The 16,338-nt window shown below is 52.3% G+C and overlaps 2 protein-coding genes across 5 annotated transcripts in view; one reads left to right on the top strand and one right to left on the bottom strand.

Moving 5' to 3' along the window:
* Positions 1-9,404, bottom strand: part of SLC4A2 (solute carrier family 4 member 2) — a 65,846-nt gene extending 56,442 nt beyond the window's left edge. Inside the window, exon 1 of one of the 4 annotated variants that reach the window (XM_083406092.1) lies at positions 9,267-9,404. The gene's annotated coding sequence lies outside the window, so the exon portion shown is untranslated. The remainder of the gene's footprint in view (positions 1-9,266) is intronic. The other 3 variants (XM_083406091.1, XM_083406098.1, XM_083406099.1) reach the window with 3 other exon arrangements.
* LOC310660898 (uncharacterized protein) overlaps positions 1-16,338 on the top strand; it is a 561,482-nt gene that overhangs the window by 409,492 nt on the left and 135,652 nt on the right. The window lies entirely within an intron of this gene.

Raw genomic sequence — 16,338 nt, forward strand, 5'->3', positions numbered from 1 at the left:
CAGTCTAGGGGTGCCCCCTGGTCAATTCCACCACCCACAACGAGTCTGCCCCTTTGGGGAATTCTAGCTTGCTGGACTCAGTGCTGTGTCTGACGTCCAGAGCAAAACCACCTCCGATACGCCCTTCTCTGTCCTTCCTAGAGTTTGCAGCCAGAGATAACCGCCAGGTTTCCGAGATATTCAGTGCACCAAAGCCGTCCTCTAAGACTAAGCGCTCCACTTTGCCCCTCTTGACTCAGAGGCTTCTAGAGCTGGCACAGAAACACTTGCGGACAATCTCTCCCAATCTTGGGGCAAGATGAAAGAACTGCTAGGCTGCGCGCAGGTGGCTGGTGGCAAAATGTTTTGCACACGGCAAGGGTGGTTTTCAGAACCTTCAGCTCAGGATTCCGCAGAGAGGGAAGGAGCACTTTCCGTGGGGCGGAAGTGTACACAGAGAGTCTTTCCTTCCAAATTTCGGAGGGATATCTCCCTCGATGGTCTTGCTAGACTTTCGATCCGAGGACAGGACGTCCTGCACCAGGCGAGGGGTTGGGCCAGATCATTATTCTTCGCAAGATTAATTATATATTGTATTTTTAATTAACGTCGTTACGCTTGCAAACCGTTCCGGGAATATTTATTGATGGGTGGCTAGATAAATTTGATTAGCGGCAATAAATAACCCTGTTCCTGATCTGGAGGTTGGATGCAGCCCATTGAGCGCCGGCATTCCTCCCCTCCCACCAGTGCCAGAATTAGACCTGAAAAAACCCTGGGAGCCACTAGGAGGTTTTCCAAGTGGGGGCCTGTTGTTTGGGGAGGGGGGTCGCAGCTGCGGAAGGAAAGGCTAAACCTCCCCAGTGCCCAAAATGTCCCTGAGCCGCCATTAGGTTCCTAGAATCACAGAACGGAAGTGTTGGAAGGGGTCCAAAAGGTCACGTGGTCCAAGCCCAGGCAGAGCAGGTATGGCAGCGCAAAGGCACAGGGGTGTCGAGAATGAACGGCTGAGGCAGAGACACAAAATGTGTCTGAATGCCGGCCTCTTTGCAACTATTTGTATGCCTGCATGTGGATGCATGTGGGTTTTTTTGGGAGGGGTCTCTGCCTACTAGTGGTTCCGGCCACACCCCTTACATTTGGCCCCATAACCTTGGCCAGGGGTCAGCAACCTTTTTCAGCAGGGGGCCGGTCCACCGTGCCTCAGACCTTGTGGGGGGCCGGACTATATTTGGGGGGAAGAAATGAACGAATTCCTATGCCCCACAAATAACCCAGAGATGCATTTTTAAGAAAAGGACACATTCTACTCATGTAAAAACACGCTGATTCCCGGACCGTCCGTGGGCCGGATTTAGAAGGCGATTGGGCCGCATCCGGCCCCCGGGCCTTAGGTTGGCCATCAGGGAATGAGGCCTCAGGCTGACAAAAGGCCCCCCCCCCCACTTTTCAGCTGTGAATCAAGAAGAGGCGGAAACTCTGAACCAAAGATGCGTCATGTCAGGAAATGAGTGATATGCAAAACTTGTGGGCTGGAAAGAGGATGAGACAAATTCATGGAGGGGGGGGGCTCTCCATGGCGCTCCTGAACCCCCCTTTCTGGAACCCCCAGGAGGGGAGAGAGCTCTTGTGCTCAGATCCTGCTTGCTGGTTCCCCACACGCTTCTGGTTGGCGACTGGCAGAAGAGGAGCTGGCCCAGATGGGCCTCCTCTGGCCTCATCCAGCACCAGCCAAGCTCTTCTGGTGCGCTTGTTACTCACTGGGGAAACCCCACAACCCTCGGCCACGAGTGGGACGCCGGAGGCAGGTCTTCAAACTTGCCTTCCAGCTCAAGTTGGAAGGGCCCCCAGAAGTGATGGAAGCAGGCCTACCTCTGCCCATGTGCAGAGTGCCATTTGCTTCACAAATGGGGATTTGCATCATCATTAGGGGAAGGATGTGCCAGACGTGGCCCAACTCTTTGCTCCAAGGACTGGCTGTGGGCCCCCTGCCTCCCAATTTGCCTAACCCTCTTTGAAACTCAACCAGGTTGGTGGTCATCACTGCCTCCTGTGGCAGGGAGTTCCACAGTTCAACTCAGCACTGTACGAAGGTCTTTCTTGTCCCTCTCCCGAATCTTCCAACCTTCAACCTAATGCAGTGTCAGAAACTCAGCTATATAAGCTCAGCACCAAAGGGCATCTTGAACCTCGGCTGCAGTCGCCACAACAGGATGTCTATTCTCCAGGGGGCTGGACTGGATGACCCTTGGGGTCCCTTCTATGATTCCATTGTCCCATGCTCTCAGCTATGTTGCCTGACTGCCGCTTGCTCCGCCAACCGTCTCCTTGTCCCAGGATGCAAGACGGAGAAACACACCCAGTGGGAATGGAAATGGCAATAGCTATGGAGTAAGGCAGAGTTTTTAAACTGCGGTCACCAACCTGACGCCCAGAAATCTCCAGGAATTTGCACCTGGAACAGCGCCAGCAGCAAAATGCACCAGGCAGATGTCTAACACTGCATGGGATGCCCATGAATTCTAGTGTTACGAGAGAGGAAGAAGAACTTTATAAACGTCTATCGCATTGCCTCTAACTTGCCTTTTCTGTCAACTAAAAGGTTGCAAGTGTTGCAGGCCTTCCTCACAGGGGCATCGCTCCTGGACCATTTTGCTCACCCTTTTCTGAACCCTTCCCAGTTCTACGGATCGGGACCAGCACCTGGCAGCGCCGTCCCCCATTCAGGACCAGCCACTGACTCTCCTCTTCTGCGGAAAACCAGCTGACTGGAGCATCTTTGCAGGCCTGGGCTGGCTGGCTTCCCTCTCACAAAGGCCGCCGGCCCTTCCCCTCCCTCCCACAAACCGCCCCACCTCTGGCCCCACAAGCCGGACTTCAAAACCAGACCGGTGTGGCAGATGCAACCCAGCCAGCCGCACAACCCATCATTAGGGGCCGGCAAGAGACTCCAGCGGTCGGACCGAGAAGAACGCAGGACAGGCGAGGGAGAAGCGGAGACGGAGGACCAGGGCCCAGCTAGCTCAGAGCTGTCAACACTGGCGGGCAGAAGCAGCGCTCTGGGTTTGGTCTTTCTTAGCTCCCCCTGAAGATGCTGGCATGGACTCAACAGGGGCCCTTCTCCATGCAGGGCTTATTGATACAATTTCTAGGCTGTTGTTTCTACGCAAAACGCTCCCGTTTCTAAGCAAAGTTGCAAAAGAGCTATAATCCGTTTAAATTAAATTAAATTAAATTAAAGGGTCCACGGAGTGCCTGAAGTTCAACGGGGGGTGGGGTGGGGGTCCTGCTGGGTCTCAGCTGGGAGGCAGAGCCACAGAATTGGGCCAACAGGACCGAGAACCCATCCTGCGGGTGCTCCACCGACAATGCTCTGCTCAGGGTTCAAAATCCGCCAGGCCCATTTTGCACCTGGCTATCGGCCACTTGCGACCAAGTGAAGATGCCTGGGAGCCAGGATTGGGCCTGACTTCTCCGCCCCCTGGGGATCCTTGGATCAGGACTGTTTTCACACACGAAGACCCCGTCCTGCAGAATTCTATCTGTGATATTTTATCTGCACAATCGGAATGAACTTCTGTAACCAAAATGCTTTTTCTGGGCAGCCTGAGTAGGAGCAGTGAACGACGTTATAATGAATTGCTGGCGCTTGGCTTCACTCCCCCCTCCCCCTGCTCACAGATGTGAAGAATCTGCCTACATTATGAATGGTCACCATTAAGAAAAAGAAGTCTGAATAGGCTAATATAGATGCAGACAGTCCCTGGATCAAGGAATTTTCTTCTTTAAGTTTTCAAAATTCTTAATCCAGCTCAAGGTTGTCCTCTGAACTAGCCAGATGTTTCGCTGATAATCAATCACAGTCAGCCCATCATTTGAAAAATAAGACATCAGAGCTGTCCGGCCCCCAAATGGCAACTGGACATTTAGTTTTGGCGACTGCAGCCTCGGTTTAAGGAGCCTTTTGGCCCCTAGCTAATACACCTGAGTTTCTAACACTGGCTAGACCATTGAACTGCAGCCTGCGCTCCCCTCCCAGCTTCCGCTAACACTGAGGCCAAGCCAGGGACGGAATCTCAGCTCCCCCCTCTCTGTGCCTGATCCTGGTCCAGGGTTCCCGCAGGGAGGGGGCAACTGGGGTGGGTGGGATGCCAGCGGTACAACCTCCTGGTCAAGATGCTCTGCCCAGCAGCCCCTCCCAAGGCAGTGGAAGAGAGGAGCAGCCCTTGCAAGGACCCCCCCTCCTCAATGTCTCTTCTCCAGAATGCTGTTCTTTTGTTGCTGGTTTTATTCATTTTCAGGGCAACCATTTCTACCCTGCTTCAATAACCCAAAGAAACAAAAGCAGCCCAGGAGAGCCTGCAGGACGGCCCATCCACCCCAGCCTCCTCTTCTCACAGTGGCCAATCAGATGCCCAAAAGGAAACCCGCAGGCAGGATTCGAACACAGACCTCTCCCCTCCTGCGGTTCCCAGGAAGCCTGGCTGCCTCCAACTGCAAACACAGAGCAGAGCCATCGTGGATGGGGACCACCCACAGCCCTCGCCTCCTCCGTGATTGGGTCCATTCCTATTTTAAAGCTCTCTGGGTTTGCAGCCATCGCTGCCTGTTGTGGGAGGGAGTTCCACGGTTTAACACTGCACTGCGTGCAGAAGGACTTTCCTTCATCCTCCAACCTTCAGCTTCATCCACTGGGAGACCCCCATTTCCTCCATTATAAAGGATGGGGGAAATGGACTCCTGTTGCCCCCAAGAGGCCCTCCCACACTGCAAGGGGCAGGGCAGCGTCTCCACCCCCATCCTTCAGCCCCACAGACACTGAGGACCAGCTCCGAGGGCCTTCTGGCAGTTCCCTCACTGCGAGAAGGCAAGTTACAGGGAACCAGGCAGAGGGCCTTCTCGGTGGTGGCGCCTGCCCTGTGGAATGCCCTCCCACCAGATGTCAAAGAGAACAACAACTACCAGACTTTTAGAAGACATCTGAAGGCAGCCCTGTTTAGGGAAGTTTTTTAATGTTTGATGTATTACAGTATTTTAATATTCTGTTGGAAGCTGCCCAGAGTGGCTGGGGAAGCCCAGCCAGATGGGCGGGGTATTATTGTTATTATTATTAGGCTGTGGAGCGGACTCTCTCTCCTTCCTCGGAGGTATTTAAGCAGGGATTCTTTGGCTGCATCTCCAGAATTGCAGAGGGTTGAACTAGATGGCCCTTGGGGGTCCCCCTCCAACGCTTACAAATGGGACGGTTCCATAAGCGGCCGCCCGGCCCCCTCCTGAGATGGCAGGCCCACAGCAGGCCCTTCCACCTGAGCGTGAGAAAGCAGAGATGAGGATCTTGTGAAGGAAGCCCCAAAAACACCGCAGGGTTCTCCTCGGCTGCTTCCCAGGTGGGTGGGGCAGCACCTGCAATTACGCAGCCCTGGACCTGTTCGCTCAGGGCCCCCTCCCCACCCCGGGGAACGCAAGGAGCCGAGAACAAAACCCACTAATTACTCGACACAATGAGCCTCAGGAACTCTGCTGACAGCAACTGCCGGCCTGCTTCACCGCAGAGAGAAATCTAGCTGCCAAGCCGGGACTCTTCCAGCCAGGACAAGCCCCTCTGGCCTCTTGGCCGCTGGCCACCAGGGCTCGGCTCTGCCTCCACAAATACACTGGTAACTCTACGTACAAACTTAATTCTGTTCTTAACCTGAAACTGTTCTTAATTAGAGGTGTGCTTTTGCTAATGGGGCCTCTTGCTGCCGCTATGCCGCCGGCACACAATTTCCGTTCTCATCCTGGGGCAAAGTGCTCAACTCGAGTTAACTCTTCCAGGTTAGCAAAGTTTGTAACCTGAAGCGTCTGTAACCTGAGGCGTTCGTAACTCGAGGTACCACTGTTCCCCTGAATACGGGCTGCTGGAAACCCCAGGAGGGGAGAGTTGCGCTTGCTTGCCAATTTCCCAGAGAGGCCCTTTGAGGACAGGAGAGCTGGAGGCAGGGACAGAAACCCAGACAGATCAGCTGGGCACCAAAGGGCTCCTTAAACCAAAGTTGCAGTCGCCAAAACAGAAGGTCTAGTTCTGGTTGCCATTTGGGGGCCCTAAAGTCCTCTTTGGGGTGCCACGTCCTTCATGCTGCCAGCCTGCACCTGTCTCTTCTTTCTCCTAATATGATGCCACCCGCTCTGGGGGCCTTTTTGGCCAAAGAGCCCAAACACGGCAAAGAGGCAAAGGAAGGAAGGTGCTTTGGTGTTAAAAGAGGACACGGGGGAAAGTTGATAGAGGAGGAGAAGGCTGTCAATGGTTGCTAGCAGTGTGGAAAACTAATGGTTTCTTAATGGTGACGCAGACCATTCATATCACACGAATATTCTTCACAATTGTGAAATGGGGGAAGTGGAGACAAGCAACAACTATCAGTTATAATTGTTTGCTGCTCCTGCTCAGGCTTCACAGAAAAAGCATTTTGGTTCCAGAATTCATTCTGATGGTGTAGATGGAATATAACAGAGAATTCTATGGGAGTGTCAGCCCAGGAAACATTTCTGCATTGCAGAACCTTCCAACTCTACAATTCTGTGACCAAGGATACACGAGGGTCCAAATCTGCCCACTCAGCCAGGAAGGGTGACCTTGGGGGCCGGCCACTCATTCTCAGCCCAACACGGGGTTGTTGTGGGAATTAAACGAGGAGGGAGAGGAGAATCACGTACGCCACCTTGGGCTCCGTGGAGAAAGGGGGGAGACACAAAGGCAGGAGGCAAACACGCCTGAAAGGGCCTGCCTTCTCAAGAAACAAACAACGGAGCCTGCAAACCAGCCGGCCTGATGTGGCAGACCCCAAGGCTCTCCCACCTGAGGAGGGGCAAAGATCTGCCTCACTGCTGGAGCTTGGAGAAGGCTATGGCGCCAACTTGATCTCCCAGCCCGCCTCTGCTTGGTTCTGTCCTGTGTCTGGTTCTGGTTTGGTGCCCTTTCTGCTCTTCCTCGCCTCTCTCTCTCTCTCTCTCTCTCTCTCTCTCTCTCTCTCTTGGCTTCGACTGGAGTTTTGGCTGCTGCCCCTTCTGAGTGTGGGAAAAGCAGGTAATAAACTCAGGAGGTGAATAAGGCGCCTGCCGGAAAGGCCAGAATTGAGTGGAAATGGAAGGGCAGCTTCGTTTCTGAAACAATGGACGGGGCTCTGCCAATGGCATCTGCCAAGAGACTGCCACTCTGCACATGCTTAGAGGCACCCACAAAACTGAAGAACTGTAGCCCAACCCCCTGCAATACAGGAATCACAGCTGAAGAATCCCCAACAGGCCATAGCTTTCAATGTTTCCCTTTTTAAAAAGGGAAATTCCCTTATTCTGAATAGGATTCCTCACAAGAAAAGGGGAAAGTTGGCACCTATGCACCAGATGCCCATCCAAACTCTGCTCAAAACCTCCTGTGAATCACAGAATTGTAAGGGACCCCCAGGCACCATCTAGTCCCACCCCCTGCAATGCAGTTCCCAGTGAAGTGAGGAGAAGAGAATGCCAGGCAGGGTGAGGTGGGGTGTCCACACAAGCCAGGATGCGGCCATGGAAGGAGCTCTGGGTCAGAGGAGGAAGGGCCAAGGGGCTGCCTGCAGGCGGAAACCAGGAGGGATGATGATGATGATGGGAACTGCAGGCCAGGAACACGCAGAAGTGCCAGGCTGCCAACCCAGAGTCTGGCCTGACCAGAGGCTCAGCCACCTTCCTTGCTCCTGGTTTCATGTCCACAAATGAAAGGAAAAGCAGAGAGCAGTTGGGTCTTCTGGACCGTCATGGTCACAGCTGCGGTGCCTCAGGGGCCGGGAAGGTTGCTCCAGCGTCATGGGATGTGGCAGCCGCCTCAAATGCAAGAGCAGCTGGATCAGGCCAGTCGCCCACCTGGTCCAGCCTCCTGTTCTCACAGGGGCCAATGAGATGCCCTTATTGGGAAACCACGAGCAGGATCCGAGCGCCAGAGCAACTCTCCCGCAACTGGGATTCAGAGGCACTCAGCCACCCCCACCGTCAATTGTCCTAACCCTCTTTGGTGGTCATCACTGTGGGAGGGAGTTCCACAGGTCAGTTATCTGCTGAGTGAAGACAGACTTTCTTTCGTCCTTCCCGAACCTTCCACTATCAGGAGCAAAAGGTGAGCGCTGCCCATGAGCTGAGGTTCTGGCGCTGCACAGCGCCCAGACAGACCCAGGGCAGGGATCCAGGAACTCTCACCCCCAGGAGAGCAGCGGGGTAGAAGGAGGGGTGCCGCCTGAACAGGCTGGCACGGCCTGCAAGGCAATGCGGGCCCTCCAGGGAGGCGGGAGGGAGTGCCAGGAATGAGCCACCCCTGGAGAATTCCTCCCTGGTGAGAGGATGGGGCTGCAGGCTGGATCTTTCCTTCCTGGGAATGCAGTGCCCCCCCCCCCACACCTCCAAGGTTATGCAATGGCGAGCAGCACCTTCCTAGCGGGCGCCCTGCCCTGCCCAGAAAGCGAGGGAAGGTGTTGGCATCACCCGCGCCCACAGCAAGGTGTGTCCCTGGCGGCTCCACCCCATCCAGAAACATCTGCATCCCTCCTGCTCAGGGAAATGGATCCTGGCAACCCCCCCCCCCCCTGCGCGCCCGGTCTCCAGGCTTCCGGGTGCCCCCGCCGCGCCTGCCCCAGATGCCCTCTGCCTGCGGGGCCCCGGGGCCTGGATTCAGATCCTGCCCCACGGCGGGTGGCTCGCCTGGCCTTTGGGGTGGACCCCGGGCAGACCTCTGCATGGCTGGCTGAGCAAGAGAAAGGGAGACCCCCCCCCCCCGCCGCCCAGGTTGCCACGGCAGAGCGCAATGCGCGAAGCTGGAGCCGGCGCTCTCCAAAAGCGCAGGCCGCGCGCTGCAGGCGCCCCGGGAGCGCGGCCAGGGGGATGTTCGGGAGTTTCGACCCGACGCGAGTCCCGCCTGCGGGGAATCTCCCACCCCACCGGCAAAGGCACCTGGCGGAGCGCAAGTCCTGGGTGGGGGGGCTCCTCAGCCGGTTCTCCCCAGGGAGGGCGCTCCCTCGCTTCTCCGCCAAGCGCGTGCCTCTGAGCACACGCAGAGCGCGCCTGCCTAGGAGCAGGAGGGAGCCCAGCGCGCGGCCCCGGGAGGCCCGTCCGCCCCCTCCTCCTCCCGGGCCAGAGGATGGGAGGCAGCCACCCCACCCCGGTCCGTCCCCGGCTCGTCTCCCGGCCCCGGGAGGCTCCAGCTCCGGCCCGCCGGTGCCTCGCGCGCGCTCCTTCTCCTCCCGCGCCGCCGCCGCCTCGCGCGCGCGCCCGTCACTCACCCGCTCCAAGAGCCCCGGCAGCAGCAGCCTCAGGCGCGCGCCCGCCAGCCCGGCCCCTCCAGGTCCGAGGAAGCAACCTCGGCTCGCCAAGCAGGGGGGGGACGCATGCGCAGCTGGACCCTGCGCGCTCCCGACTCCGCCACGTGCACGGCAGGAAAGCCCCCGCCCCCTGAGAGGAGAACGGGGGCCCCGCCCAGGCGGAGAAAGAGGCGGACAGAGGGGCGGCAGAGACCCCCAGGGTCGGAGGGGGGCAAAAGGCGTGCACGGGAACGCCTGCTTTGCGCGCAAGAACCGCCAGAGCGCGCGGATCCAGGGGGGAGCTCCGCGCGCCCCGCAGCCGGCGCTGGGACCGGAGGAAGCCTGGCTGCTGGCCAGAGACAGCCTCCGCCTCCGCCCTGAATTTGTGCAATCCTCTTTCCGCAGGATCCCAGAATTGTGGAGTTGGGAGGGATCTAGTCCAGCCCCCCGCAACGCAGGAATCTCCGCTAAAGGCGACCAGGCTGGTGGGCATCGTGCCTCCGTAGTCTAACTAGGGGAAGAAGAACTTCCTTTCACCTGCCCTCGATCTTCCCGGGATGCTCACAAGTTCCAGCGCGATGAGGAAGGGAGAAAAACTCTCCTCTTTCCCCTTTCTTCCATGCCAGGTGGAACTGGAGATCAACTTCCACCCCGTCCCGGCTCAGAGGCAGCGGGCGAGGCTTTCACCGCCTTCCCTTGACCCGCGTGGGAGATCCCGGCAAGAAGGAGGGGCCGGGGCCTTCCCAGACGCGGCACCCAGAGTTTGGAAGGTGCCTCGTTGTGAAATGGGTTTCCCCTTGACCTTAAACCCACAAGAGGCTGAGTCACCAGTGGAATAAAGGTTGGCTTATTCTCCGAAGCTGCAGATCCCGCGGGACAGGCGCACCTCGAAGGAAGGAGCGAGAGAAGGAGCCGAAAGAGAGAAGAAGGGAGTGTGGCACTAAAAAGAAAGAGGGAAAGGGAAGGTTTCCTCTGTCCTGAAGCAGAGCAGTTACAAATGAATAACATATGAAGGAGAGAAAATAATAGTAATATAAACAATCACAGCAGGTACAGAGCCGTCCCTCCAAAGAGGAAAATATAACAGAAGCAACCCCAGTTGTGGTTCACTGAATGCACAATAGCCAGATGAAAGTATCATTCATAGACTGGTAGAATAAGGTTACCAGGCGACCCCGTTTCCCACGATTTACAGATCAGTCCCCATACAAAACCCATTGAAGTTGAAAAGTGTCCCTGGATTCATTGAAAAAAATCTGGTAACTTTTTACTCGGCTTGATGGGAAAGGAGATTAAGACAGAAGATCAAAGACTGTTTATGTATGCCACAGCTGCTGCAAGGACTTTGTTGGCCCCAAACTGGAAATTAAAGGAAGTTCCTACGATTGTGGAATGGCAGACGAAAGTGACTATGTGGAATTAGCCAAACTGACGGGAAGAATTCGGGATCAGGACAATCAGAGATGCCCAGAAAATTGGAGTAAATTTATTGTACATTTAAAAGATAGCCTTACAAATTTAAGGACACTAGCAGGACTGAAGTAACTCCTACAATGCAGATGAAAAAAGTGAAAAGATAAAATACGTGAATGGATGTGATATGGGATACCAGCTGAAGAGAGGGAGGGAAGTCACAAGCTTGGCAGAGCTAAAATGGTTTTGTGTTGATTAAAGTATTGTAAGAAAGAATATGTAAAGAAAACAATTAAAAAATATTGGGGGGGGGGGGCGGAAAGGAAAAAATATGGCAACCTTAGCGTAGAATCCTAGAATTGCAGAGCTTTAATAATAATAAATAATAATAAAATTTTATTTATACCCCGCCCTCCCCAGCCAAGACCGGGCTCAGGGCGGCTAACAACCAATAATAAAAACAAGTTGATTAAAATACAATTTAAAAGATTACGATACAACACTAAAACATTAGGATGCAGCCTTTTCACAGGAGGCGAAAGGAAAAAGAAAGAGAGGGAGGGAATCAATTTGGCTCCAAGCCAAAGGCCAGGGGGAACAACTCTGTCTTCCAGGCCCTGCGGAAAGAAATCAGATCCTGCAGGGCCCTGGTCTCAGGAGGCAGAGCGTTCCACCAGGCCGGGGCCATCACTGAAAAGGCCCTGGCTCTGGTTGAAGCCAATCTAACTTCCTTAGGGCCCGGGACATCTAGTCCAACCCCCTGGGATGCAGGAATCATTGCTCCAGGTACTCTGACTGGGGCTGCCTGACCTTCATTTATAAACCTCCAAGGACGGACAGTCCACAACCTCCCAAGGGAGACCGTTCCGCAATATTGCCATGTGGACGGAAGCCATGCTCAGTAGACGTGCATATTTCCACAAAAGGAATTTGGTTCCCTGAAAGTTTGTGCTTTCCTTTCCAGCAGGGGGCTCTCAGTGCCAGGCTCTTAGCTAGCGCATAAGCCTAGAGTCCTACATTTGCGACAGCCGAGCTTCAAAGAGGTTTACATTAAGAGTCTTCTTGCGCCTGACATTTATTAATCCGGCGGCAGTTAACAAACGGGTAATAAGATCTTCATTAGGCATTCCTTGGGCTTCTAAAGAAAAATAAGGTAATCATGCTATTTTGGAATCTGATTGGACTGGGGATTTCATCATCTGGTTTATGGTCTGGAAACCTTTTTCCTAATAGGGAACAATCTTGAGAAAGCACCAGCAAATGAGGTGCAGAGAGCCAGGAAGATTGCAATCCTGATAAGCTGAGCACACCAGGCTCCCTCCTGCCCAAGAACCCAGAGAGGTTTTATTTTTTGTGGGGGGGGGGTGTGTTCCTGGCTGGTGGCGTTGTGTTCCCTCCCTTGGCCAGAAACACGAGCAGCAGCTTGCAGGGAGAAAGCTCTGTAAAGCAGGAAACTCCATCCAATCATAGAGTTGTAAGGGACCCCCAAAGGTCATCTAGGCCAACCCCCTGCAAGGCAGGAATCTCAGCTCAAGCATCCATGACAGGTGGCCCTCCAACCTCTGCCTAAAAACCTCCAAGGAAGGAGAACTCTGAACAAAGAGCTGATTCCAGTAAGAACATGCCTTATAGCAAGTCCCACCACTGGTCCGTTGAGCTCAGTATTTATACTGTTATGGATGAACATAATTGCACCCCCTTATAAAACCCATAGAATGCATGTAGAGGGCCTTCTCGGTGGTGGCGCCCACCCTGTGGAATGCCCTTCCGTCAGATGTCAAGGAAATAAACAACTCTTTGACTTTTAGAAGACATCTGAAGGCAGCCCTGTTTAGGGAAGCTTTTACTATTTGATGTTTTATTGTGTTTTTAATATTTTGGACTCACAGCTGTCCATGGAGGCGGAGGTCAATTCTGTGTCCAGGGCAGCTGTCTACCAGCTCCATCTGGTACGCAGGCTGGGACCCTACCTGCCCACGGACTGTCTGGCCAGAGTGGTGCATGCTCTAGTTATCTTCCGCTTGGACTACTGCAATGCGCTCTATGTGGGGCTATCTTTGAAGGTGACTCGGAAACTGCAATTAATCCAGAATGCGGCAACTAGCCTGGTGACTGGGAGTGGCCGCCGAGACCACATAACACCGGTTCTGAGAGATCTGCATTGGCTCCCAGTAAGTTTCTGAGCACAGTTCAAAGTGTTGGTGCTGACCTTTAAAGCCCTAAAGGGCCTCGGCCCAGTATACCTGAAGGAGCATCTCCACCCCCATTGTTCTGCCCAGACACTGAGGTCCAGCTCCGAGGGCCTTCTGGCAGTTCCCTTGCTGCGAGAAGCTAAGCTACAGGGAACCAGGCAGAGGGCCTTCTCAGTAGTTGCACCCGCTCTGTGGAACACCCTCCCATCAGATGTGAAAGCGATAAACAACTACCTGACACTCAGAAGACGTCTTAGGGCAGCCCTGTTCGGGAAGTTTTTAATGTGTGACATTTTAGTGTATTTTTGGTCTCTGAGGAAGCTGCCCAGAGTGGCTGGGGAAACCCAGCCAGATGGGCGGGGTACAAATAAATTATTATTATTATTATTATGATGATGATGATGTTGGGAACCACCAAGAGTGGCTGGGGATGCCCAGCCAGATGGGCGGGGCATAACAAACAAACAAACAAACAATTTACATAAGTGCATTCAGTCCACCATGCTGAAATCAGGCAATAAACCTCCATTTTCAACACAGCCCAGAAACTGACCATTCAGAAGCCACTCCTTTTGTCAGCCATCCAATCCGAAACAGCGCTAGCAGCTCTTTAGAGTTCAAATCCCCTTAAGGAAGAGCAGCCTCTATAGGAGTGGCTGTGTAGAGCTTCCGGGTTGGCGCGCCGGGCAATGGCGGATTTCCTCCGTCTCGGAGGAGACCGCTCTCTGAAAAGAAGGGTCTGACCGCCTACGGCGAGGCGGAGACCCGCAAAAAACCACGGTCGGAGGAAGACCGTGGACCTGGGATCCGGCTTGTGCCAGTAGCGCCTCCCTTACTCGCGGGGAGACCCGGTTACGGGCTCCGGAGCGACGTGGGGTGAGTGGCGCGGCACTTTGGATCGATCGCTGTTTTCGGGGAGTGAAGCCGCACAGCTGCTGCCAGGAAGCGCTAACTTTTCCTGTGGACATTTGGATCAAAGAAACTCTTGTAAGTAAATGGAAATTGGATTACAAATTACTGAAATTCGGCATTAGATGGAAGGTTAAAACAGGAAGCCCACCTTCCACTTTGTAGAAAGATCAAGGCAAAAGTGAGAGAACTGGAGCCTCTAAAAAAGTACTTTGCAAGGAAACAAATCTGTCACCTAAGCCTTTAAACCCCCCCTCGGAAGCAGGGAAGAGGGGGAGATTGTTTCAACAGTTTATAGCCCTGCAGAGCAGTGTATTTTGAATTTATTTTCTACCATCTCGAGCCCGGGACCGGGCTGCCAAAAGGAGAAAAAGAATCTTTATAACAAGAAATAATTATTAAGAAGGAACGGATTAAGGGAGAACTGAATCTTTTTGCTCATCGTTTGTTGGAAAGGAAAAAAGGAGTTAAACGATAACTGTTATTGAAAGGTGGATGAAAAATAACCAAAGGGAACTGTAATCCAGCTGTTGTGGAAAGTTACAGAAACACATATTGGACTGTTACATTGTTATACTTTTGGATGGAAAACTTTCACACAGGCTGCAACTTTACAGACTAAATATAAGCATCTGACCTTGACAGTAAGATAACATTGAAAGAACAGACTTGGGAATATGGCAGAAAAAATAACAGCTCTGTTTGAACAATTTCAAAAAACCTGTCTATTTTGGAATTTGGCATTTCTGATTTGAAGGAAAATGTACACAGCCTGGCTCAAGAAGGAAAAAAATTAGTAAACTCGGCTCAAGGATTGGAACCAAACCAACAAGGATGGATACCTGAGAAGAATATGGATCAAACAGAACAGCCTCTGTCTTTGCAAGAGGAATCTTCTGTGGAAAAATACAGTAGTAGAGCCTCAAATCGATGGACAAAAAGGGGACTATGAGAGTAAAGAGTCCAAAGGACAGATCTGGAAAAGGAGTGCCACATATGGACTGAGAGATACAGGTTTGATAAGATATATTTTGGAAACTGGCACTCTGAGAAAGTTTGAAAGTTTGAAAGAACTAGAAGTGAAATCTAGTAACTTTAAACAGAGTGTGGAGCAAGCTTTGGACAACTCTTTGGCCTACAAGAGGAACTACAGAGTTTGGGCAAGCTTGTTCAAAAAGGTCAAAGGAGACGTTGAGGGGAATGTGGCCTGGGACATAATTTTAGGCTCGAAAAAGACCCTGCAGACCCATCAGAAAGATGATTTAAAGGCCTCGGACATAAGACAACCTGGCTGATGGATCGAATTTATGGACTGGAAAGACTTTAAAAAAATTGTAAAAAGGACTGGCAGTACCCGAAACCGGGGTGACGAGATGGTGGGATAAATTTGGAGATTTTTAAGTAAAATTTGACATAATATGGTTTTAATAAGTATTTTGGGGGGATGACGGAAGGAATTTAATTGGTTCTAGGGATTAAGATAAGGAAGATGAAATATTAGGATATAAGGGTATATAATTATAGGGTTTAAGATTAGAAGTTTTAAGGTAAATTTTCTTTTTCTATTATTATTGTGTGTTTTTTTAAAAAGGGGGTAAAGGTAAATAAGTGAAAAAGTATTAAAAGTTGGATGGAATTTGCCGATTAGATTAAAAATTTGGTATACAAAGAGGGAGGTGGGAGGAAGTCAAGGAAACAAGTTTAAAAAAAAGGAATGTGAGACTTTGAGAGTTGTTTTGTTTTGCTTTTTGGGATTTTTTGTGTTGGGGGGTGGGGAAGAGGGTATTTTTTCTGGGTTTCTTTTTCTTTATTTTTTTCCCTCCTCTTTTGCTATTCAATGTTTTCTTCTCTTTTTTGTTTTTTGTGGATATGTTTTGTTTTGGTGTTATGCTGTTGGAAAATTTCAATAAATATTATTTTTTTTTAAAAAAGGAGTGGCTGTGTAAAGAGCAAAATCTGTAAAGAGCTTGTCAACACTTCGTCCATCACACATCAGCGGGTCCAGTGGAGAAACGTGCCTTGTGGAAATCATCCAATAAGCCTGTGAAACTCTATCAATGGAAAACACTGTAAATGTTCAAATAAACTGTTTTATTTGTACAGATGGGTGGAAACTCAGCCTACAAAGACATGGCTGAAGTGGTCCTGAGCCCTCGGGCTGGTCAGAGCAAGGGGGGGGCATCACAAGAGCACCAACTTGGACCTCTCCCTCTTGGCTGCCAGAGGGCAAGGCTGGACCTGATGAAGGGACAGGCAGAGTGTCACCCATTCACAATCAGGGACTATTTGCACAAGAGACTGGGCCAAGAGAAATGAACGAACGTGACTGTAGTGTAAAAGAAAACGGGAATCCTTGCTTCAAGGAGGAAAGATGAGCAATACACTGACATCTTGACTGAAAGGTGACAAGCCAAGGACTTGGAGGCCATGGAGATCTTCACAGACTTGGCAAAGGGTCAGGGCAGCTCATGTCCCGGAGTCGCCTCTCCAGAGTTTCATATCTCCTCTCCTCTCCAGGGTTTTTCCCAAGCAAGCAGAGA

Source organism: Podarcis tiliguerta (genome assembly GCF_965153285.1).
Source record: "Podarcis tiliguerta genome assembly, chromosome: 12".
In the NCBI taxonomy this organism is placed as follows: Eukaryota; Metazoa; Chordata; class Lepidosauria; order Squamata; family Lacertidae; genus Podarcis; species Podarcis tiliguerta.